Source organism: Melospiza melodia, chromosome 6, assembly GCF_035770615.1.
Source record: "Melospiza melodia melodia isolate bMelMel2 chromosome 6, bMelMel2.pri, whole genome shotgun sequence".
Taxonomy (NCBI): domain Eukaryota; kingdom Metazoa; phylum Chordata; class Aves; order Passeriformes; family Passerellidae; genus Melospiza; species Melospiza melodia.
The window spans coordinates 12,460,272-12,485,049 of record NC_086199.1 but is presented as its reverse complement, the minus strand read 5'-3'; the positions used below and the strand labels follow the sequence as shown (position 1 = coordinate 12,485,049).

General features: G+C 44.6%; 1 protein-coding gene across 2 annotated transcripts in view; it reads left to right on the top strand.

Moving 5' to 3' along the window:
- The window catches only part of EVL (Enah/Vasp-like), a 144,775-nt gene that overhangs the window by 1,723 nt on the left and 118,274 nt on the right, over nt 1-24,778 (top strand). Inside the window, exon 1 of one of the 2 annotated variants that reach the window (XM_063159968.1) lies at nt 24,341-24,627. The exons of the other annotated variant lie outside the window; for it this stretch is intronic. The gene's annotated coding sequence lies outside the window, so the exon portion shown is untranslated. Of the gene's footprint in view, nt 1-24,340; nt 24,628-24,778 lie in introns of those variants that run through there. 2 annotated transcript variants of the gene reach the window in all.

Sequence of the window (24,778 nt, the reverse complement as noted above, 5' to 3'; positions counted from 1 at the left end):
TCCACATGAACTTCCACAGTTGGTGGTTGCACTTTTTGTTGGAAGAGGGAATAGGGGGAGAGGCCCACCAAGACAGACTGTGAATTAGGGTATCATGATGTACCCAGAGTGATCCCCACCAGGAGAGCTAGGGCACTCTCACAGGAGGTCAGCCACAGGGTGTTTTGGGAGGAAAAAGCAGCTGAACTCCAGGAGAGGCTCCAGAACTTCACCATATCCTCCCTTTTGACAGTGAGGGGGGGGTGCTTCTCTAGGCTGCACCCCCAGGCTGCCCCTGCTGTACCTGGGGCAGCCAGGGCTGGTCTGTGGGTGCTGCTGGTGTGTCCTGTCCTTGGGCAGCTGCCCTTTCCTGTCCCCACGGGACACTTGGCATCTGCAGGTGCACCACACTTAAAGTGGCCTTTTGTTATAAATACCACTTTCATACTTAATGCACATTATTATTTTGTTGGTTTTTTTAATGGATTCCTGTTTTTAAACGCTTCCATTACAGATTTTTTTCCCTTGCATATACAGGCATTACTGAATAGATTGTCAGTAAATATATGCCTGTAAATCACCTAAAACCTTTTCCAATAACAATTCTTGTTTAATAAATACAGGCTGTATAATTCCAAAATACCCTGGCAGGCTACATAATGATTTAATAAAAACCTCCTTGAAACATTTGCTTAAGCATGTGTGTTTTATTTATACTGCTTTTTGTGGTGAATAGATTACAGTGCTATTCTTTGCACTATTGCATTTATGTGATGGTTTCTATTTTTTGGTAATCCTTTATGTCTTCACCTCAAAGGTATGAAGTGTGTTAATAGTGGGTATACCAGCCACCTTAGTAATAAAACAGGTTATAATAGATGTTCTGCCTCAGAAACAGATTAGGATCCCTGTGTGGAAAATGCTAAAGTGCAGAGGTGTTATTATTTTTTAGTACACAAAAATACTGCTTTAGTACAAGAAATGTAGTGGTTATTTGACAGTGGATATTCATTTATTCTTAGAAGTAGCAGAATTAGCTCATGTTTGGGAAAATGTCTATGAATATCACTGTGGCTGAAAATAAAACTTTTACATTCTGTCAGCAGAGGCATAACCTGTAATTTCTTAGTCATACCTGTAGTTTATAAGGCATCTGTGTTTTAGTGGCCCCTATTCTTAAAAATAAAAACCAGACATAGCATTTTGTGTGTGTCCCTGACAAAATCCATCTCTCTTTTTGCCATGGCTATAGTGAGTGTACATTTGCTTTCTGTGCTGTGCTCCTGAGGCAATGGTGGGGGGAGAAGCTTCCCACTTTAAGCACTTAGTATTTTTCTAAACAGAACTACAGTTAATATCTGGAGATGGAACCAGCTCCCAAACGGGATTATTCAGATTAAAACTATTCCTCCTTACTTTTTTGTGGTATAACGTGCTTTAATCCAAGCCAAAGTAATGAGTTCAGCACAGAAATTCTGGGGGAAAACAGTCACTGAGCACCCTAAAGTTCAGCTAAAGTCACCCTTTTTGTTCTGAGGTTTTTATGTAGCTATCAACTGGAAATCTGAAAAAGATGTTGTATTTAGCTCTAGTTTAAATGGATGGAGCAACGTGTTGAGAAAAAGAGGACAGAATATTCATAGTACAAACCCGTTTTAATAACAGGAAGGTATATACATTATACTTCTTAACCCTTCGGTTTTCAGACATAAGCAAGGAAAGTCTTTACATTTGTACCAAAAACCACAATGTATTGAGCATTTCAGTGTCCTCCCCATTATCTGTTCATTAAGCAGTTCATGAGATAACTCAAGAGTCTTGACAATTCTTTCAGTTTGCATGGAGGGTAACTGGAGTTGCATGTATACAGTGTTATTTTCTAACTTTTCTCTCTTTACCATTTCTTTCTGTTTGCATCTGTAAAAAAAAAAAGAGAGAACATGATGTTTTTATTTATAATGCCATCAAAATTGGGATTACCAACCTCACTGGACTAGTGGACTTTGTAGCTCAGAGTTTCCAGCAGAAATGCAGGAGCACATCCTGAGATGGATAATAAAATCAAGTTGGCTATAAAATATAATTTAACCTTGTCACTTAGCAGTTGATTTCTGAGCTGGAGCAATATGCCTGTAACTTAGCTAATTTTTGTTTAATTCAAAGGCTCTGTCCTGCCATGTTCTGACTCCTGCTGTGTGCTGGTGTGTGTGGCTGTGTGTTCTGGGGTCAGCTGGGAGCTGTCAGAGCACCCTCCACAGCCCTGCCTTGGATGTGTTTAGGTTTGCAGCCTTTCAGGCTGTCAGTGCCACGCAGATCTGTCAGTGTTTTCTCAATAGGAAAGCTCCCAGCCCTTTGCCTGTCATGGTTTGGTCAGCAGAATCCCAAGTGTGGGTACTGTGCTGCTGACAGAACACTGCTTTTGTTACCTCATCCTTGATCTTTGGAGGGCTAGGTAAGCTCTAGCTGCAGACAAACTCCTTGTCAGGAGATTTTGGAGCTCCACTGAAGGTTGTGCCACTTTGGCTGTGGCCCTGTAAAGGCAGCAGTTGTTCCATGGGCAATGCTGGGTTCCCATCAATGTACCCTGACTGTCTGGCCATGGAACAGGCAGGCCAGCTGTGCCTCTTTCATGCTGTTATTCTGTACACTTTCAACTTTTTTTCCCCTTCTCTAAAATAAAGCATAGGTCCTGGACATATTTTTGTGCATTTCCTCTTTTTTTGGGGTATTTTGTCTTGTATTTTGTAGTGGTATGGCTGAGGCTGAAGTCAATCTTTCAAATGTGCACAGGTCTGTTTAACTCAGTGTTGTGGGTTTGTGTGGTGTGTCCCTTCTGTCTGTTCCTGGGTCACTCAGACCATGTTAAACAGCAGATACACTGAGACAGAGCAGCTCCATTAAAGTGTGTCACAATTAAAGGTGTCTGCATGGTCTGTCTGCCCATGGCTGGCTACTTCTTTGGGCAATACTTCTCTCTTTTGAAGTATTTTACTTTAAATATTTGTATTGCTTGTAAGAAATCATACAAATCTTTCCAAAGTGCAAACACAAATCAGTTTCAAATAATTTCCTGTATCTTGCAAGTTTCGTGATTTCTTTCCTTTTTCTTGTTATGTCATGTCATGTCATAGCTTTGCTCAGTTCTGAGGACTGTGTAAGGAGCAGTATGGAACCTCTTTAGAAAATGTTTCTAAAACTCATGCCAAAGTGAAATTAATTATAGCTAATTTTTAACCCTAATAATTACAGAATTGAAATAGAATAAGTTGAAATAAAATAAGTTGAACGAGCTGCAGGTTTTCTTTGTTTGAGAAGGTCGCTATAAATATTTCAGGGTTTTTTGCTGAATCAGAACCCTAGAATCATCTCATCCACTCCTTATTTACATTTAAGGAAATCTCACTGATGTTTTGGTATTGACTTTCTCTGTAGCTGGTAGGCAGCAATAACTGCCCCAGCTGTACATTGATATTGCCCCTATATATTTTTTGTTTTTCTCATAGTCATCACTTGGCAGAACTCAAGGGACCCACAGTCCTTCTCCTCCTTTTCCTTTTTCTCACCCTTGTGGCCTGGGCTCAGTTCTCAGGGGCAGGGAGGAGAGGTGGAGGAGCTGTGCCACTGCTCCTTGTCTGGGCCTGTTGTTCGCCCTCGGGCAGATTTTGTCTGCAGTCACCTCCCCAAGACTTCCATTTCATCTGCTGTTTGATCTGATGTGCCCTAATGAGGGGGCAGGACCGAAAACCAGCAGGGCACACTCATCAGCACAGCCTGAAGCCCTTGTCCCTGTCACAGGGCAGCCCAGGGAGCAGACCCCAGACCTCCAGCCAGGGTGCACGCCATGGCAGCACCCAGCCTCGCCTGGGTTAACCCACCTTGCTCCTGTTAGCTTTGCAGGGTAAGGGCAGGCTGTTCCCAGGCTCTGGGCTGCAGGAGCCTCATGGTTCACCTGGGTCGTTTTCCTGTGACAGCTCTGGGTTTGTGCGTGTGTGTGCACATCACCCAGTAACGCTCCAAGTGTGTTTCAGTCCAGGTTGTGACCCTGTGGAACTGAAAACAGTTTAATTATTTTTTTCCCCACATTTCTGGTGTATTTAGCACTGCAGAATGCTTCTTCCTGTGAGACTTTGCATTTTTACATTGGGCAAATGCTTGGAATATTATTGACAGTCTTGCCAAAACTATTCATCCTTTGAGAGCTGTAGGAGCATTAAGGATAGCTATCTTTATTAGTGAGATGAGAGAGAGTGGGCAAGTCCTTACCAAACATTTGAGCCTGGAAACTTTCACATTTCTGACTATCCAGAGTGCCATTCTGTAATACAACAACAAGCAGTGTAGCATTACATTTCACTGGGTATTTCATAGTCCTAAAGTTGCAGGGACATGTGGCCGCCAGAAACTTTTCACTTTCTTTCTTGACGCAGGCATTCAAGCATTACATTTGTTTCATGTTCAGTGTTAGTTTATACATTTCTCCTGAGTTCCCATTCTTGTTCCCCTCAGCTGTGCTGATTTAGCCACTTGTGGTTTGGTAGGGTGAGCTGGGTTGTGAAGTCTTTACGTAGAAAGACAGAAGAAAAGAAAATTCACTTTCCAAATGCAAAGGGTGTACATAGAAGTTAGGTTGTGGCAGTGTTCCCTGACACCAGAAATGCTCAAGAAACCATTTCTTCAGGGAATGCTATTACTACAAATTAAAATATTTTTTTACTGAGATGCTGCTCCTGTTCTTCCTCCTATGCTCTGCAGACCCTTCCACTGCAGGCTCCCTGGTGCTTTGAGGTACAAACTGTGTAGCCTAGCTGTTGGTATGGATGAGCATTTTCTAACTACTAACCATGTTCCCTGTCCAAAAAAGGCACTTTTCACCTGAGTTAATGATGGAGGTGTTTCTACCTGCCCTGAGTTCTTTATACTGTTTATCAGGAATTAAACACCATTTTTAAATCACTGAACCTCCCTCCCTGACTGAATTTTCTGTGGGCTTTCATGTGATCACCCTCACAGTCAGCACTGGGGCTGGACCTGTTTTGTAGAGTCACAGAATGGTTTGGGTTGGAAGGGACTTTAAAAATCCCTCCAACAGGTCCCATTTTCCTGTGCTGGGGACCCCAGAGCTGGGTGCAGGGCTGCAGGTGGGGTTTCACACAATGAAAAAGAGAGGCAGAATCACCTCCCTCTACCTGCTGGCCAACTCTTTCTTGATGCAGCCCAGGATTCACTTGGCTTTCTGCGCTGTGAACACACTTTGCTGGCTCGTGTCCACGTGCTGGTTTGTTCTGTGGAAGCTCCTCACCACTGAGTTCCATCTCGTTTAGGTGAGCAGTTCATTTCCCAGGCAGTAGGTGTCATTCCTGCAACTTGAGATCTCACAGTTGTATTTCTGTCTTTCTTCAGCTTCACATAGGTGTCAGGATGGATAGACATCTTTTTCTGTGAAAAGAGAGTAAAAGATAAAAAAAAAAGCAGCAAAGCAAGCTGTGTAGTGCTGTGACTCACAGTGTGCCACGGGTGCAGGCACAGGGAGATGCTCCAGCAGTTTGTGTTGCTGCAGCAAGACTGGCCAGCCCCAGTCCTTGTTGGTGGGGTGAGCTCCATGCTGTCCTTCCTGGGCTGCTCTGCAGCTGCTAAATCCCTTAGCCTTCTTGGCATCATCGCTTTATCTGCTGGAGGATGACAATTCTTACCTGAGAGGGAATTAAGATGATTAAGTAGCCGGGTCTCAGTCTAGCACTGGATTTAAGGCTTAAGTTTGGTCCTGTTGAAGTCCTTGCTCTGCTGGATTGGAGTCTCCTGTTCAAAAAGCATTTCTGAGGATGACAACCATCTCTGTAGCAAATACTAAGCATTACAGCAAAGTTCTTTATGTACTGCCATCCACTCATTCCTTCCTCCCCTTTCTTCTTTTCCCATTCCCATCATTCGCTGCCTCTCAGGCAGCATGTGTGTAGCTTCCTGCCTTTATCCCTTGTCAGTAAGCCACTCCCTCAGTAATGAGGAGATCTAGAAAATGCAGTGAAATGGCATTAACAAGAAGCAGGGCCATGGCCACCATAATCCCTTTAATTGCATGCTGACTGCTTTTCTTTCCCCAGCTGCACACGGTTCAGGCGCTCGGTGCAGCGATGCTCCGAGGGTGTGTGCCTGCATGCTGCAGGAACAGCAAACACACCCAGGGCTGCTGAGTGCTCAGGATGAAAGGATAGCTGAAATTAGTAAATTCAAGTGTAAAAGCTGCAGTTGGAAATGTCTGTTACATGTAGGAATATGTCTTCAGCACTGAACAGGCTAGCACTGTTCAATTCATGGTTCGTGGTCCAGAGGACATCAAAAAATGTCTACAAAAATTTTAAAAATCAGAAACAAGGCAGGTTAAAATCATCCCCATATGCACATATTTCATGCAGTTTGTGTGTGTACCTATTCCTGTTAGCTCCTTACTGTTCTTATTACCCAGTTGAAATACTTTTGATACTAAAATTATTTTATTACATGGCTGTTTTGTCTGTCATTCTAGCTCCCACCTGCCAAACAGTAGTGGGATTTGAGATAATCTGTGAATTTCTTTTTGAAAAGGATTTTTGATTCAAAATGAGAGAAATGCTGGACGAGTATATTTTGACAGAATGAGGTAGCTTTAATATTATGACTTCATCATGAATTAGTGTTGAGTGCTGCAATACATTTGCATGCTAATCTTTCTTTTCGTTAATGAAATACATTACCTAGGTGAACGTAAGACTGTTTTTGATGCCACAGCTGTTATGTTGAGAAGTGAAGGTTGTATCATCCAAATAAAGCAGCCTTCTCAGGAAATTAGTTTCTTTGACTATTTAGTAAGTAGAAGAGCAAAAACATGGACTTATATGTTCATTTTACCTGTGTGCTTAATAAAATGTCCTTTATCTGTCCCTGTTCCTTGTTTTGCTTGTCTAGTAGTAAGAGCCACCTTTGAGTAGGTGGAACAAGGAGTTACATCCCTTCAGCACACTTTGGCGCGTGCAGTATTGTCCATTGGAGGTGCTGCTTTGTCAGCTGTCACCAAAGTGATCCCAGCTCCCAGCACCAGCTCAGGTTCCACTGGTGGCCCAGTGCTGTGATGGATCCTCCCAGAGCCCGGCCTGCTGCCTCTTGGCTTTGTGTTTATTTGTTTTAATTGGTGCTGAACTGTCAGATGTTAGCTCACGGCATCCAGAACCACACACAGATGTCTCCAAGGCTGCCATGGTGAGGGGCTGAAATAAATAGGGCAGGAGATCTTTCTCCTTTTTAATGCCTTTATGAAAAATCAGCTCGGGTGGGAAGAACCAACGTGTCGCATTCATGCCGCCGCTGCTCCCAGGAATGCCATGGAGGAGGAGGAAGAGTGCAGCTGTGTCCACTGGTCTGTGGGCAGAGCTGGGGCTTCCATCCTCACCAGAGCACCAGGAGATTCCTGGTTTTTCAGTTTGACATTCGAGGTCCTCTTTCTAGCCAACATCTTTTTAGGTTAGGGTGAGAGGTAAAAAGAGTCTTAGCGGTTACTGGATTGTGTTCCTCACATCTAGACATCACTTCAATCTCTTAATTCCATGGTGGCTCATTGTTTTTAGGGTTTTTCCTGCTAGATTTGGTGGGGAGTTTCCTCATTTGCATGCCAGCCCCAATGTCACCTCATCCTCACAGTCCCAGGTGCCATCCTCCAGGAAGCAGCAGGGTGCCACTCGACAAAGGGGGATTTCTAACCATCAAGAACAGGAAATGAAAGGAAAACTATTAACATGAAATTATTAACAACAGATAGTTAGAACTCCAACTTGGTTTAACTTGTGAACTCCAATTGGTTTAACTTGTGAACTCTGCAACCTTTCAAAAAAAATGGACAACTTTTCTGCTCATCCCTGGATGATGCCCAGGGATGTCTGGTTGATCACACACCCAGGAGCAGGCCACAGGCACCTGCCTGTACCTGCAGGTCAGCCTGGAGCCATCAGCCTCCATCCTTGGGGTTTTCAGCTGCCCACATGTGATGCTGGAGGCAGGGAGAAAGCTGGCTGATGCTACAGCATTAAGGCCTTAATCTTGAAAGGACTTGTACACATTCCTGACCTGATTACTGGGCACAGCATCCTGGGGGTTTGGGAACCTCATGGCCGTTGTGCTGGGATCACTGACCGTGATCAATTTGAGTGTATGTGCACGTGTTGAGGGGCTTGGGCTCTCATGGAGCTGTGCAGGCTCTCTTCTTCAACAGGGGAAATTGGGAGCTGTTAGGATGGGAGACAAAAGTTATTCCTGTCCTCTGTATGGAAGTCCTCACCTCTAACATCTACAAATAGGAATATAATGAGGCAGGTGAGGTGGGTCCTTCCCTTTCAGGGGTTCACAAGCAAAAGTGGAAATGAGAAGGCAATAAAAGTGGAAATAAGAAGGAAAGGTGGTCAGTGCAGTGTGTTTAGTGTAGCTGAGGAATGTGTGTGTCTTACTGGGGAGTTCTCTCAGGGCTTGGTGTATTGACCCCAGGGAATGCCTCCTCATTTTATATTCTTCAAGATGTGACCCAGGGGTGAGCTGCAAGGGTCTGCTTGTCTCTTCTGTCCTGGCTTGCTAAATAAAAATAGTGCTGGAACTGCATGACTGCAACTCTATGCAGGAGCTCAAAAAGCCTGAGCCAGCATACTATTTTAAAATTTCATGGTATTAAATATGAGAGTGTTACAGAAATAGCAGAGGGGCCACTGAGCCAGCAAGCTAGGGAATGTGGAAACAAGTTTGTAAGAGCAATGAAGGCACACAAGGACATTTCTCAGGCCATGAATGTGTTCAGAGGTGTGCAGGGTGAATGCCTTGCGTGAGCACTTAGATGTTACTGCTGCCCTGAGTGCGGGTGCAGGCCTGGTTCAGTCAGTTCTCCCACTTTCCAGCTGGCCCAGTCTCCTGAATCAGTTCCCCAAGGAGCTGTGTGAATGTCTGTCAGCACCAGAGGGAGAGGCAGAGAAGGCTCTGATGCCCCACAAGGCAGCAGGACAGCCCAAGTGGAAATGATGCTCCGTGTCTGACCCTCCTCACAGTGCTGATTTCGTCCTTGCAAGAGCTCATATTTACATCACTGCATGGTCTGATTAACCCAGTGGTTTGCTAAGGACTTCCATGCTAAATTGCTAAAAGAATAGTCCTTTTTCCTCACCCAGGAATGCTTTCTGTGGTCTCCAGTCTCTGATCTCTTTGTCACTTTGGTCGAAGTCTGTCACTGCAACCTTAGCTGCACCCTGATGCCAGCTGTCATCTGTTGTTGCTATCAGGGCCTCCTCATCATCCTTTTGCTTCAGAGGTTTGGACACCTTTTGTGACCCTTAAAAGATGATAATCCTGAGAGAACACTGAAAAACAAACAACACAGCTGAAGGTTCCCTGAAAAAATATTTAAAGGTATGCCTGGGTATTAAAGGTTAAGCCTGACCTTGCTAGAGCCCTTGACTTCTATTTGAATGCAGTAGGATTATAATCTAATATCAATTTCCATCTCTAATTTCCCAGCACCCATCTGAGTATGATAGGCCTGAACTGCAGCTCAGTTTCACAGATGGTACCTGCATCACAGAAAATATTAGATGACTGGTGCCCTAAATACGACAGAGTGCATTTGTCTACACATCTGTGTAGACAGGAAAATCTTTTTAATGGTAAAAAGCATAGTCACATAAGAGGAATGTGAAAGAAGTTTGCTACAAGACTCAGTGGTGACTTTTTATGTGTTGGAGCAGGGTAAGCAAAATGAGAAGACCTTAAAACTGTGAATAAACATGGCAACTCAATTTAACATGTCTGCCTAAAGAAGCAGGCTTTTATGATTTTTTGTTATTTCCTTACAAACAAGAACTTTGATAACTGCTGTGTTTTCCCAACAGTAAAAAACATGTCAAATATTTTCGTTTTTTATTTATTTTATTTAAAAAATAACCACATCAAATGCTTCAGCTTCCTTGAGGATTGTCGCATTTTCCTTCAGGACATGCATTTCTCATGGCCCATCAACATCTGCTCAGCCCTTGCAGTGCAGGAGGATGAAGTGAAGACTTCCAGGGTCTGATTTTCTCTGCAGCCTCTGGGCATCAGAGGAACTCTAGTGAGGACAGGGAATTTAGTGGAGACAGAACCTTTATGGATATTGAGCAGCCGCAGCCCTGGCAATGTGATCTCAGTGGGATGCACAGCTTTGAGTACCCCTCTTCTTGGGGGTGAATTCATTGGCAACTCCAAACTGCTGATTATGGGGAGAATTTTTGCAGCATCTCCTTGGGTCTCTCTCTATTCCTGAGCAAGGATTTGAAGGAAAACTAATCCAAGTCACCAAAAATGTGAATGTAAAGTAAATTAGGTAAACTAAATTAAACCATTGTATATATTATCTGATTCAGCATTCAAGTGACCCTAATTTGGTTAAACTTAATTCACATCACAGTGAATGATACCAAATATGAAATAGGGTTGATTTAATTAATAATGAGTGTGTCTGCAGGGATCTAATGTGGTTTCATTCATTACAGAAATGTTAATTCAGATTACCTTTCTAGAGTTTTCTCATGCAGATAAACCTTACAGGACAGTTTATTAGTTAGGCCTAAACTAGTGTAATTATGTATTTATTGCCCCTTGGCTCTAGAAGGACTTTCCCACTGCTCTCCTCCTGTTGTAGTTCATGGGTTCATTTTGTTGTGGGATGTTTTGTTAATTTATTAATCCAGGCAAAGGAAATTCATCAGTTTTTGTGGAGGGATAGAATGTAAGAAAATAAAGATAGTGCAGAAGGCAGTCTCACACCTGAGGAGTTGCAGCTGCACTAATGACCAAAGATTAGGAGCAGGCCTGCCCTTAGTAGGCCACAGCTGTGTCCAATAAAAATACGAGTGCTACAAAAGAGTGGGTTTGCTGGGTGAGGAGAGGGCTGGGGTTTGTTGGTTGTGCTGTGAGGAAGGAGTCAGTGCTGCAAGGGACTGCCCATGAGAAATCACCGAGAAGGTATTGGACCTTTGCAATATGATGGCAGCAAGTTTTCTGTTGGCTTAGTCACCTTTTCACCTGATTTGTGGCTGCATGGTGCTCCACAGGTGAAGACAGGAGTGTGAATGTGTGATCAAGGTGGAGAGGGTGGGAACTCACTTCAGGTCAACCCTTTGAGCAAGAGACACCCTGCTTCCACCCACACTTTTGGGCTGCACAGCACATGGACAGAAGAAATGAGCTTTGTGGGAGTTGCTTAAAGTCACATACCACCAATTTTGATTTTCTTGGTGTTTAGGTACAGCTGGGATTTGTTGCTTGGCTTTGGCTTGTACTCTTTGCCTCTGGCTATTTGTCTCCTCCGTGCCTCAGTAGTACTACAGAGCAGCATCACCCGAGTAGCTCATGCCCTCAATACTCACAGGCTCTACTGACACACTTTCTCACTGCTTTGCTTCCTTTTCTCTTGCTGGCCTTGAAGTTCTGTGAGTATGTTTTTTGCTGTGGGATTATTAAGGCAATGGACACACCAAAACTGTGAAGATGGGGGAGCTGGAGTGGCTGAGCCCTCCAAGTCTTTGTGAAGGGTTTTTCATAAGCATGGACTTTGTTTTCAAAGAATTGTGTGAAACAGTGCTGTGATTCAAGTGCAAAACTTGAATTGAAGCCCCTGATCATTTTCAAGAATTTGCTACATTGAAAATACAGGAGAGCATTGAGGAGAGGAGTAGATGGTAAATATGAACTAGATTCAGCAAAGATGATACAATTCCAAAGCTTGGGTTTTTTTCCTTTCTTTATTTCTCTAAATAGAAGTAATCTGGTATCTGAAGAACAGAGAGATTCTCCAAACCATGTCCTGAACTTTAACAAGAACCCTAACTTTGATGCAAAAGCCTCTGAACTTTGGAACGTGAGATGGAACATAATATTGTGCCTCAAAATTTACTTGAGGTCTATCCCCAGAGTGCTAGGAGATGCTGGCTGTTCCTGCTGGCATCTTCACACCTTCTAGTTGAGTTTGCCCCAGGAATCACTCCCAGATAGTGGCCAGAGCAGGGCTGTCAGCCTTTAGGAGCTTCCTGTGATTATCTGGTTCATTTTCTGTGCAAACCAGGCTTTGAAGAGCTGTGCCCATCTCATCCTGCTGGAATATCAGCACACCCAGGCACGTGAACAATGTGCCTCTTCACCAGGCAATGGAAATCAATGAGGCCTTGAAAAGACACACTCTTTAAAGTCGTGGCCTTATTTGGGAACTTGCAAGAAGCTTGACTGTTACAGGAGAATATTTTGGCTCTGGGACAGTTTTCTTTTATATGGTTCTTCAGTGAGGAGTCTCCTGGGTTTGTGCAGTGATAGCTTGCAAGTGTTGTGTGTCTTTTTTACTCCTTCCCAGGAATATTTGCTTGAGGAGAAGCCAATATGTTGGTCAAAGGAGGCCAAAGACCCCAGTTGACCTCTCTTGTCCAAAGGATATAGAGAAAAGGCAGGTTTTCCAAGACAAAATGAAAAATTCCTGGTATTTCAGTATTCCTGAGCAAACTCACATGTTTTTATCATAATTACTTCTCTATACCCTTTTTATTTCTCACTACTTATTTGTTGAGTGTTGTCTTCTGTTTATGTAAGTGTGGGATTGTTTAGGAATAATCTGATCTGACATCACACTTGTGATCCTTACACTCCTTGAGAACATTTCCTTTATGTCCCTAACACCCTGTGAACTGTGGTGGGATAAAAGAGCCTGCATGATAAGGATAAATAATAAACTGAAGGGAGAGTGTCAGAACACAGAAGCATTTTAGACTTGGAGTTGTTTGGGGAGAGAGGAGAAAGATTATCTCAGCAGCATTTTGAAAGGGTTTCAGAGGAGGTAGTTGAAAGAGAAAGGGGAATTAGAGAAGAAAGATGTGATTATAACCTGAAAATCACTGTGGCTGTTTCTGAATCCCCTGTCTATGTGATATAGAGGTGGAATATCAAATTACTTCAGAGACTTAAGCTGTACAATTTAGTGAGTTCTGAGGGGAGAAGGGCCCTCAGGCCACCCTGGTGTTGGAGACCTGGGGCACAGTGGTGGGCAATGCCATGTGGGTCTGGGGCACAATGGTGTATAAATATGCCATGTGGGTCTGTCACAACATGGATACCAGAAAGGACACCCTCAAGCATCAACAATACTCTTTAAATCATTATAGTTTTGGGGGAAGAGAGTGAGGTCAGCACAGTCTGGCTGTGGGACTGGTATCTGTCCTTCAGATTTTGCTTCCTTCAAAATACCTTTCTGCCCAGGACATTGAATCCTCTTCTCCAGCATCCTTGTCGGGTTTCCCTTGGCCTGTTGTTGCCATTGCTGTGCTGTAGTGACCCAGCCCACATTTCAGCTCCCTTCTGCTCTGTCCAGCACCTCTCTGTTCCTGAGGAGCTGGGGAGGCACAGGCTGGGCTCTGTTCCCAGCCCTGCACTGCAGGGACAGAGGGAATGTTTAGATGAGGTCAGGGAGATAGGGCAGAGAACCTGGGGCAGGAGCTACCCAAGGGCCCAGCACAGTACCAATGTCATTTAATATTGTGCATTGATACCAGCCTGAGGTGGCAAAAGGGGCAGTGCCCATGGCAGTGGATGGGAAGGGAAGGTTTGTGAAACTTGAGAGACCTTGAGCTATTTGCAGCCGACGTGGGGAATGCATCTAGGAATGTGAGGCTGGAAGGAGCACGTGTCAGGCTGATGGGCAGTGCTCTGAGAGAGAAATGGGAATTTAAAATATTGAGGAATAGGGATTCTTGTCTGTGGCTGGAAACTTAGAAGGAATTTCAGGAGAAAGGGGAATAATTTTTAGATGGTATTTGATGGTTTGTGCTAATTTCTCATTTTATGAGTCTTGTGAGTTGATTTCCAGAGCCTTGCTATTTCTGTCCTCCCTTTCAAGGTCATGCACTGGTTGCTCTGTAACTTCATTCATTAGAAATTAGCTAAGCAGGGATTTGACTAGGATGTTAATCTGGAATGACCTGAACCATTTGCTTCAGGAAGTCATTCATACTTGAAAAGACAAATGTATCTCATGTTAAAGGACAGGTCATGCTCACCTCTCTTTCCCTCCAAAGAAGGAAGCAGGATTTGACTCATGAACAAATACTTAATAATTGAAGATTTGAGCCAGTTGTCTGAACTGAATTGGTGCCCAGGTCCATCTCAGGTGACCTGGAGTGTCCAAGTGCTGGATATGGGACTGATGGCCATGACCAGAGCCCAGCTGGATGCCAGACACTGCACACCTGCTGGGACCCCTGGATTTGAACCCCAAGCCCTGCCAGGCAGGATGACAGTGGGAATAGGCAATGTTTCAGCTGTGGGCACTGCTGGGAAGGAAAAGCTTTTGTTTGCTGTAGTGTTTGGTGTACAAATATGAGTCAGTGGAACTAGAGCCAGACCACTGTGATTGCAGAACCCAATGTGATTTCCCCTTCTGTCCTTGCCTGGTCTTGGATGCCTCCTTTGTGCAGTTTTGGGATGGACAGAAGTGTGTCCCATTGCTTTTGCCAAGATTGTGACCTGACTGTAGGACAGATTGGATGTGTCCTTTGTGGCTTGCTTCTTAGTCTAGCCTAAGGGATGAGAAGGGCCCCCTGAGCACAGGTAGGGAGGGAATTGGTGTTGTACTAAGCTGGATTCATGGTAGTGCAAGGCAGTTTGTGCTACTGCTCCTTACTTGGCTGTAAAATGCTACTGGCTCCACCATAGGTAGTTAATCATGGTTATATAGGCTAAATAGGCAGTTTTTTTCAAGACAGAGTGGGAAAAGGGGATCATTCAGTTGAGAAATGATAAGCCATGCAATTATAGCTGGGCAAGTAGTGTCTGTGTGTCTGTCTGTGTGTGTGGCCTCCTGCTCTGCTCTCCTGCTTTCTCCTGGCTGGGTCTGGAGCAGGAGGGGTGGCTGGCCAGGGCTTAGGGCTGTTGGGACAGGTCACAGGAATGGCTTGATGTGTTGAACACTGGTTCAGACTGTGCATAGAGCAGAGGTCTGGGGGCTGGCAGAGCCAAAATGAGAATTCAGACTTCATCAGTAACTATGCTACACAGTCCTGAAGGAAACAGTGGGGCTTTACTATTCCAGCCACCACCTTCAAAATCCTGTTCATGTTAGAGGAGATAGGAAGATGAGGAGATGCATGGAAAATTCTGGTTATAGAACACAAAAAAAACCCCTCCCCCTAACATGGAGTCTCTGTTAGTGTTTTGCTTTTATGAATTTTAGTGCTTGTCCTTTTGTTAGGAAATTGAATCTCATCCCTACTACCAATGGAAACTGGAGAGCTGATGATGTTCAGATGATGTGGGGTCCTAAATGCTGCTTGAGCTCATGGACTGTACAAAGGCTTTTGCTGTGATGCAGTTTTTGTAATTTTCATGCATTTGACTCTAAAGGGTAACATGCAGCTTATGTTACAAAGATATTTTTGTGTTCATTTTGGCACATCCTTTAATTAAAGTGTCAGACATAATACTGTTTCATTGAAAAAGCCAGTGGACCCCCTTCAATGAGTCCAGCAGAAGCAGAAAAAAAAAACAAACCAAAACCAAAAACCCAGGAGCTGTGATATTTCTCAGTTTCTTAAACAAAAACAAACCAAAAATCCACAAATTTTCAATCTTCAGGGGTTTTTTATGTGAAGAACAAATGAGGGATAGAAACACAATATTCATAACAATACTTTGCAACATAAGCTTCCTGCTTTGGTTTTGATTTCCCATAGAATAAATATCATAAAACATTTCTCCTTGCTAAGTCTGCCTCAAAAACATTGGGTCTTAGTGATGCTCTGCAAAGGGATTGGTAAATTTGGCACATTTCCATTGACCCTCTGCAGCGTGGCCTGGCCACGTGCAGTTCAGAGAAAGCTCCCCTGAGGTTCTCCTGGGTTGTAGGATATACTTGTGGCCATCTCTAGCTTTCCTCCAGCCCTAAAGGAAGAAGGCAGTGTGAATTCCCAGCGCTGTGGCCTCTCTGTGTCAGTGGTTCTGGCTAAGGATGATGCACAATCCCCCTCCCCTGGCTGTGCTTTCCTTGGGGAGCAGGCGTGGTCAGCAAGCAAATTCCATGGGAGCTGTCACCAAGGGGAGAGGCTGTGGGAATGACCCGGTGCTGCCTGTGGAACATCTGCTGTAGCAGCCAGACACACTTAGGAGCAAACTGCTCTGTGCCCAGGGGATGGGAAGGTCCTGCTCTCAGAGCCAGAGGGCTGTGGAGGCTGGCAAGGACAGCTGGAGATCACTGAGTCCAACCCTTGTTCATGACCTTGTCCTAAGGAGTTCTGAACATCTCCCAGGATGCTGGTGGCAACCTGTGCCAATGTTTGAGCACTCATGATAGAGAAGTTTCTTTTTATTTCTGAATTGTATTTCCTGTGTTTTAAAATTTGTACCTATTGCCTCTTGTCCTCTTGTCACCTCTGAGAAGAGTCTGACTGCCTTCTTTACTCCCCCATTCTGTATTTTTAGAGTGGTGAATGTGTCTATAATGAAGTGATGTCAGAAGCCTTACTGGAGGCAAGACTTGTTCATGCAGAGCAGGCCAGGACCTGGCCAGGGTGACAGTGGTGTCACCTCCCCTGGCCAGAAGCACAGCTCCAGTGGCACCAAGTGTCTCCTGCCAGCAAGGCCATTGTGGATAGTGTGTGAAAGTGCTGATGAGTGCTAGGATGTAATGAAGCCTTGGAGGAGTCAGAACTTTGTGTGCTCTCATGGGAATGAAGAAATGTTGTTCTGAAATTGCCACAGCTTAGGTCTGGTGCTGCTGTCAGGAGCTGTTTCTGAACAAAGAATTCCACAGTGTGTGTGAATAATTCCTGCACGTGTTTATTCTAATGTCCTTTGCATCCGATGCAAGGGAAGAAAAATCTGTGGTTTTTTGGGGTTTTTTTCTTTTTTTTTTTTTTTTTTTTTTTTTTTTTTTTTGTAGGAAGAAGGGGGAGAACACATTCTAATGTGATAGCAAAGCAGCTCAGTTTTGTCACATTCTCTATCAACAGCACCTATACTGAATAACCCCCACATGTAGCAGCTTTCCAGCACCTGAAGGAGATCTGGAGAGGGGCTTTTTATTAGGGCTTGTAATGATAGGCCAAGGGGAAATGGCTTTGAATTGAAACAGGGGATGTTTAAATTAGGTATCAGGAAGAAATTCTTCCCTGCAAGCATGGTGAGGCACTGGCACAGGTTGCCCAGAGAAGCTGTGGCTGCCCCATCCCTGGAAGTGTCCAAGGCCAGGTTGGATGGGGCTTGGAACAACCTGGTCTAGTGGAAGATGTCCCCACCCGTTGCACAGGCTGGAATGAGATGATATTGAAGGTCCCTTCCAACCCAAACCATTCTATAATTCTTTGTTCCAGGTGAAATTCTGGGCCTTGATCCAGTCTGAGCTTTCACATTATGTGTATGTAAAATTCCCGTAAGCCAACAGCTCCTAAGGCTGGATGCTGCGATCTTGTGCTGCAGAGAGCTTGCTCTACAGATAGTTTAGCCATCAGGACTTTTATCAGCTGCAGTGAGGTTACTTTTGGCCAAGGAGCAGAACTGTAAAACAACCCTCATTTTCCTCTTGCCTATATCCTGCCATCTAACTAGAGAGTGGAGAAGTGTAAGTGTTACAACCACCCCAGGAGCCAAAGGTAACCCAGGTTTTGTTAATAGATCCCTCGGGGCAGAATAGAGGGAAACAACACTGAATGCTCAGTGTCTGTGAATATACACATGTAGGATTCATTGCAGAACAGTTTGGTTGCACAGGAAAACAGATCTTGGTTTTATTATACGTTGAAGTATCTTAAGTGATACTTCAATGCTTTTATATTGTCATGTTGCTGTAGATAGCAACAACCCATTTTGGTTGTTGCTATCTACAGCAACATGACAATATAAAAGCATTGAAGTATCACTTAAGGAAATGTATAAGAAAGAGAAAGAAAGGGTAAGAGTAGAAAGATCTCACCACCCATGGCCCTCACAGTGAGGCTTGGTTGTTTTTTTATGTTAGTTGGTCAAAGTGATGGTTGCAGACTGATTCCATGAGGATATGGTAGTGGTGGCCATCCTAAAGAAGCAGTGGAGAAAAATGCCCAGACCACACCATCTGTTGGGTTTATAGTCAGTCAGGTTCAGGTGGGAGCACCCAGGTGCCTCCCTTGGGGCAGGGACTTTAAGCTGGATGATGTTGTGGATCAGGGGATGCTGTGGGAGTCTTTGACACCTTTGAATATGTCACAGCTGCTCTATCAGTGCAGTTGAGGCTGTTGTGGCTCATTATGGCCCATCAGCAGAGATAAAAACCATCAGGCCACGTGTGACTGTCCCGGTACTGCCTGGCAGGGGAGTTGTCACAGCTGGGCTCACTGGAGCGAGGCTGGGGTGACAGGACCTGCCTGCTGGGGTTGCCTCTGTCCTGAGCTCTCTCGACACCAGCTGAGCCCCCAGGGCTGGGCTCACCCCACTCTGCACTGCAGCAGCTTCCCCAGTGCCTGAGCCAGCAGCATTCCAGCCCCCTTGGGGATACATTCCTCTCCCCAGAGCTGGGACCATTGAACAATGCTATCCCCATTATCTTATCTCATGTCCAAATTCCAGCTGATAGGCATGTCTGGGGAGGTGTGGGCTTCAGGGATGGTGGCGGGTGGGCACCTGCTTCTCTGCAGTTTGCTCCAGTGGGCAAAAGCCCTTCTATGGGTTTAGAAATGTTTAATCCATTAAGTGTTTCAGTCTCTCGCAATAAGAAGACCCAGTTGTTACTAGGAACACTCTTCCAATGTTTACCAGAGAAGATGTCCAGTAGACAGTGGTATTTTCCATGCAGCATAACTTCTGTCTTGCCAGTATACCTGATAATGAGTCACAAATTCAGCAATGATGTGCCCACTTGTGTGGGGGAGGTTGCTTGGTTTATGGTGGCTGCTACTCCTGACTGCAAGCCTGCCACTGGACAGGTGAAACAAGATCCAGGCCACTGGCTGGCTTGGAGATGCCAAGAAGCCAGGGTGTTTGTGTGGGTATGTGTATTGTATCCATGTCTGAAGCACACAGGTGTGTGTTTGGTGAGATAGGAGGTGTACACCCCACAGAAGTGCCTAAATGTTTTATTGGGAAGTGCCCTTTAGTGGATGACTGACCATGGTTTATTCAGACACTTTTTCCAGTTCCACTGACATTTCATTGATAGTGGTGATAATGCTGGTCAATTTGTAACCTCTAACTTCCCTTTTTCCCCCCCTTAATCCCTCACATTTTGGAAAAAGTCAAATTGACTAATTTCAGCTAGCTTTAAGGAAGTTTACAACATATATTTCTCTTTATTTTTCCCTGACGGCATCTTCTGTGTTCTGCTCTGTGCTTGTACAGATACAAATCAGGAAAGATGTAGCTGCTGTAAGATCCTGTGGCTGTCAGGTGAATATTGAGGCAGTGTAATTTATTATTACAAAGCAGACTTCTGTCTGCAGCATGATTCAAATTTGTCTGTGCTGAACAGGAAAAAAAAAAAAGTTGATAATTGTTTATCTTGGAAAAATAATACATTATTACCTTGCACTTCAAATTTGTGTAGCCTTGTCCCTTTCCTTGGAAGGGATTTTTGGATTTTTATCAGTAGAGTCATAGAATGGTTGGGTGGGAAGGGACCTTAAACTGGATGGGATTTAATTCCCATCCCCTGCCATGGGCAGGGACAGCTTCCCCCAGGCCAGGCTGCTCAGAGCTTCATCCTTGAGCACTTCCAGGGATGTGTGATCCACAGCTTCTCTGTTGCAGTGCCTTGCCACCCTCACAGGAAAGAATTTCCTCCTAATACCTATTCTTAACTGGCCTTTCAGATTGAAGCAGTTGTCCCTTGCTCTGCCACTACATTTTGTATGATTTTAAATAATTTCTCATAAACAGGAAGCAATACCCAAATCCTGGTCATCTCAACTAACATTTGCAACCTACACAGACTGAATCTTAGTTTTTAGATGTTTAGTGGCTTGTCTATATTCCTTCTTTTACTAATTTGAATTTATCTCATATATCCTTGTCTGTTGTTCATGTAAACTGCTTTTCCATTTTCAGCTTTCTGTGGTGGTTAGCACCACACAGTCCTACACTTGTCTGGATATTTCAGGCACTGTTGCAGTGATCAATAACTTAATAATCTGTGTGGAGCTTTTAGTTTTCACCCTGACCGGCTGAGTTCTGTTGCACTGCTAGCTGTGACTTGGTGCTGTCCCCAAGGGCTGATAGAAAATCAGTGAGAGCCCCATTCTCTCTGGTTCACTCCAGTGCATCCTCCCTAAAGCACTGGAATGAGGCAGATGAGGCTGGATGTGAGCCCTGTGTGCTGCTCTGCACCTGGTACAGGGTGTCTGCTCCTGAAAATGGTATGTGGTACTCCCAGAATGATAAGAGCAAAGCTGTGAGGAAGGCATCAGCCATCCTGTGGTCAGGAATCTCAAGCCCTGAGATTTGCAAAGCATGAAGCATGCTTTCAGCAAAGTGGAGAGGGGAAAAAATTGATTTTTTTTCTGTGCAAATATTCATGGGCTGTGATAATTCCAAGATATATAAGTGAGTTAGGATTTTTTGGTGAAGGTTGACGTCAGGAAATCAAACTTTCAGGGTCAGCCTGGAAACCTGAGAGTGAAAGGAGAAGCCTGAAATATGTTGGATTATCCTTGTGCATCAAAATTCACATTGTATGTTAAGGCAACACGTAATAGAAATACCATTAATAAAAGGAGGGAAAAAAATGTTCATTTTTGCCCCACCCATCCTCCCCTTTAACAGCTGAAGCTTTGAGTCAGTACTCAAATACTGAATGCATCCTTGTTCTGTCAACTTAAGGTACTGCAATTATTTTTACAATTTCCCCATACCTGAACAAACAAAGGTAGCCACTCCTTTTCTATTTCAATAAACATTTTAAATCTTATTTTCTTAAGCCCACAAAAGACATTTGAACTCAGAGACAATCCTGTCAAAAGGGGATTTTTCAGCATATCCTGGGATGCTGCCTGTGATTGCTACATTCTGCACAGTGCAGAAATTTTGGAGATGCAGTGAATGAACACTCATTAGATATGCTCTCGTTGGCTCATTTCCCTTCTTTTTGTTTTCTTCCTCATGAATTGAAGTGAATGCTGAATTTTTCAGCACAGTTGCAAGGTTTTTTTTTTAGAGTGGTCTGAATATCACTTCAGCATGATGATAATGCAGGCTTAATGACAGAAGTCCACTGTGTCAGTGCCTTTCTTCCTTTCCTTTCTTGAGCAAGGGAATAAGGGAATAACTTCATTAAAATGTCTCAGTCTGTTTGTGATCAGATAATGTCACCAAGCATCTGGCAAAGGCTTTGGTGGAATTTCAGGTCACGAGGACAAATGCTGATACAGTGATATACTAAATAACAATAATGCAAATGTTACACTTGGGGAAATGGGCTCTTAGCAGAGTATCAGCATGAGGCCCTTGGATGGCAGTGAAATTCTAGATAAAGCCAGAAATCTCACCAGTATCTTCTGCTTTGTTCTGGTTTGTCATGCTTCCAGGCTTTTTGTGCATCCTTTGCTTTTTTGACAAGCTTTCATCAAGGATAACCCCTCCTATTACAGTCACACTTGTTTGTTAGAGCCCAGCATTAAAACTCCAAAGTGTTTCCCAAAAAGCTGCTGCTTATCTTCTGTGTCTCAATGTCACATCTTTTCTGGCCTCTGATCAGAAGGTGGGGTCTGGCTCCCACAATTCCCATGACATAAATTGTCCCACCCAATCTTAAGCAAATTTTTATTTCATGTGACATAATTTCAATTTTTGTTAAAATGAGGCACATTTGTCATCAAATGTCAGGAAGGGAACAAACAACTTCTTGTGAAAATTTTCATTGCTGATTGAGGTTTCTGACATAATTTCTGTCTGCTCCTCAAGGCCTCCAGTCTGGCTCAGGGCACATGAAGTTGCAGTCTTTGGTAAAACTTTACAAGGAGGTATTATAGTCCTGCATTTATGTATGAATTTGGCCACTGCATGTGTTCATGTGACTTTCTGAAGCTCCTGTGGGTTCTGTTTGGTAACATTTCAAGCTGAGCCACGTTCTTGCCTACAGTAGGACATGATCTCAGATCTCACTATTGAATATGGGAATCCTAGTGATTAATTAACCAGAATTGAGACTATTGGTTGTCTCACATGACAGAAGTCCTGCTGTTTCCGTGTGTAATGCTGTCAGCTGTTGTGGAAGTGCTGGCCAAGAAAAAAAAAGTTAAAATGTTATCCTAATGAAGCCTTTCAACAGCTGACCTCTGCTGTATATGAAAACTTTGTAGAGGATGTTTGCTTTTCTAGTCCTTCACAGTGAACTCATTGATGACAGAAGCCTTGACTTGAACAGTTAACTATTTATTTGCATTGTGGCTGTTGAGAAACTGCAGAAATTGGAGGAGCAGACAGTGATTCTGTCAACTTTGTTTCAAGAAGAATGCTTAGGGGAAAGCAGTATGTTTGCCCTTAATTCTGTAGAATGGTTTTATTTTAGACAAACAGCAAGAAAAAGAAGCACCAGCCCTCTTCCACTTGGTTCAAGTCAGAGGAAGATTGTGGTGAGCAGGAAAACAGAAGTTCAGAATTCTGTCCTTCCCCCATGAGGACCTTGGCTAGCTCTGGAGGTTTAAATCCATTCCCTGCAAGGTCAGGAGCAGAGCAGTTGCTTGCAAGGGGTTCCTGTGCTGTGCCCAGCTGCTGGGGTGCTGTGTGCAGTGAGCACACTGTGCTGAGGCTCAGCCTAAATATGGCAGGAGGCTTCTTTGGATGGCTGTGTTGTTCTCTCTGCCAGTTTTAATCTTTTATTAGGCTGTAGCCAGAATCACCTACCTTGCAGTCCTTCTCTTGCTGGATGCCTGTGGAAGAATTAATTTCTGTCAGATGGTGTGACTGCATGTGTTTTAGTGTTCCTACAGCGTGCCTTTATTGTCACTTTACGCTATCACATTTGTTTAAAGGAAATAAAATGAAACCCAAGGTCACTACTACTTTAAAAACACCATGTCTCAAATAAATGTGCGGGTTTTTTTTGGGCTGGGTATTCCCAGTGCTGGGTTTTTTTGCCATGAGTGCCTTTTCCTTCTATTCCAGCCCTTTTTCTCTGTATTTCTTAGATCCATGAGATCAGATGCCACAGTTACCATGGCCTGTCCCCAGTCCCTGTGTCTAGGAGATGTGGCAGTCTGTACCCTTTGGATGCTTTTCCAGCCTCCAAATCCCACAGCTCAGTGGGGCAGCCATTGCCCTAGAGCCTCAGGAGCTGTAGTTGGGTTTGGATATTTCAGACTCCAGCCAAAACCCTCCATGTGTTTCCTTGTGCTAGAAACCAGCCCTAGCACTGAAAGAGGCAAGGAGGGGAGCAGCCCCAGCAGTAATGTTGAATTTGCTGTCTCCCTGTGACTTTCCCAGGCACCATGTTCTCCCACTGCCCCATTCTCTCTCCTTTCCAGGGCAGGGACTGATTTCTCAGGTTTGAATCTCCCTCATTTCCAGCAATCCCCACCTTTCACCTGCTCTCTAGCCAGCAGAGCCTGTCCCCCTCTGGCCAGTGCTGGCACCCATGGGTGTCCCCATGCTGTGGTGGCTGATGATGAGGCTGATGCAGGGTGCACAGCCTCAGGGTTAAACCTCCACTCCACCCTCCCCATCCCGATGCAATGTGCACAGCCTCAGGGTTAAATCCCCATCCCTATGCAGGGTGCACAGCCTCAGGGTTAAATCCCCATCCCGATGCAATGTGCACAGCCTCAGGGTTAAATCCCCATCCCTATGCAGGGTGCACAGCCTCAGGGTTAAACCTGCCCCCCTGCCCTCCCCATCCCGCTGCCGAGTTTGGCTGCCTGGGCAAAGTCTCTGCAGTCTCATGGCTAACACCCAAACAACTCCTGAGCAAACTGGTGATGGGAGTGTGATTCCTGCATGTCCAGAATTTCCAGGGGATGGCGAGCTCTGGCTCCTGCTGTTTGGGGTGTGCTCCCCAGCACTCTGAGCCTCAGCACGGGTGGCTGCCGTGTTATTTCCAGCAGCAGCAGCAGCAGTGCCGTCCCTCGCCGAGCCCTTCCCGGAGCGTGGCCGTGCTCTCCCCGCTGCCCCCGGCACAGGGTGGCGTGGCCGTGCCACCGGGCTGTCCCCGTGTGTCGCCCCTGGGGTGCGCAGCGGATGCTCTGCCCCCTGCGCTGGCTGCGCTGTTGCCATGGAGACTGCGTGCGCTGTTGCTAGGCAGCTGAAGCATCCTCGCCTGCACACTGCAATGCCACGAAATGCTCAACTTTCCTCATTCCCGTCTCCCTTCTGTGATCGCGCAGACATGACTCCTTTGGCTCTTAGCCCACCTCGTTCAGTGGCACTGCTGCGATTTCTTGGTGTTAACCCTGTAAACCCTGAAAAGCCCGCGTGGCCCTGCAAATGGGGTTTGTGGCAATGAGTTCAGGGCTGAAGGAGTTAAAGTGGTTGGGAATAGACTACAGAGGAAATGATTTCTAGCAGATAAACTACTTTAAATGTTCTGGCATTCATGGAAGGGGAGGTTTGTGGATGCAGTCTTTTGTTCCATCACTGATGGTTTAGATGAATAAAAACAGACTAAAATATCACTACAAGGTAAGAAAACCAGCTTGAATGGGCCTAATTAATCTCTTTGGTTACAATATATATTTAGTTTTTTATTATCCTCTGCTTGCTGATTTCGGTGTAGCATGTGAATGATAATTTAGCTGTGAAGCCTGTCGTGTACCGTATTTGACTTATTTGG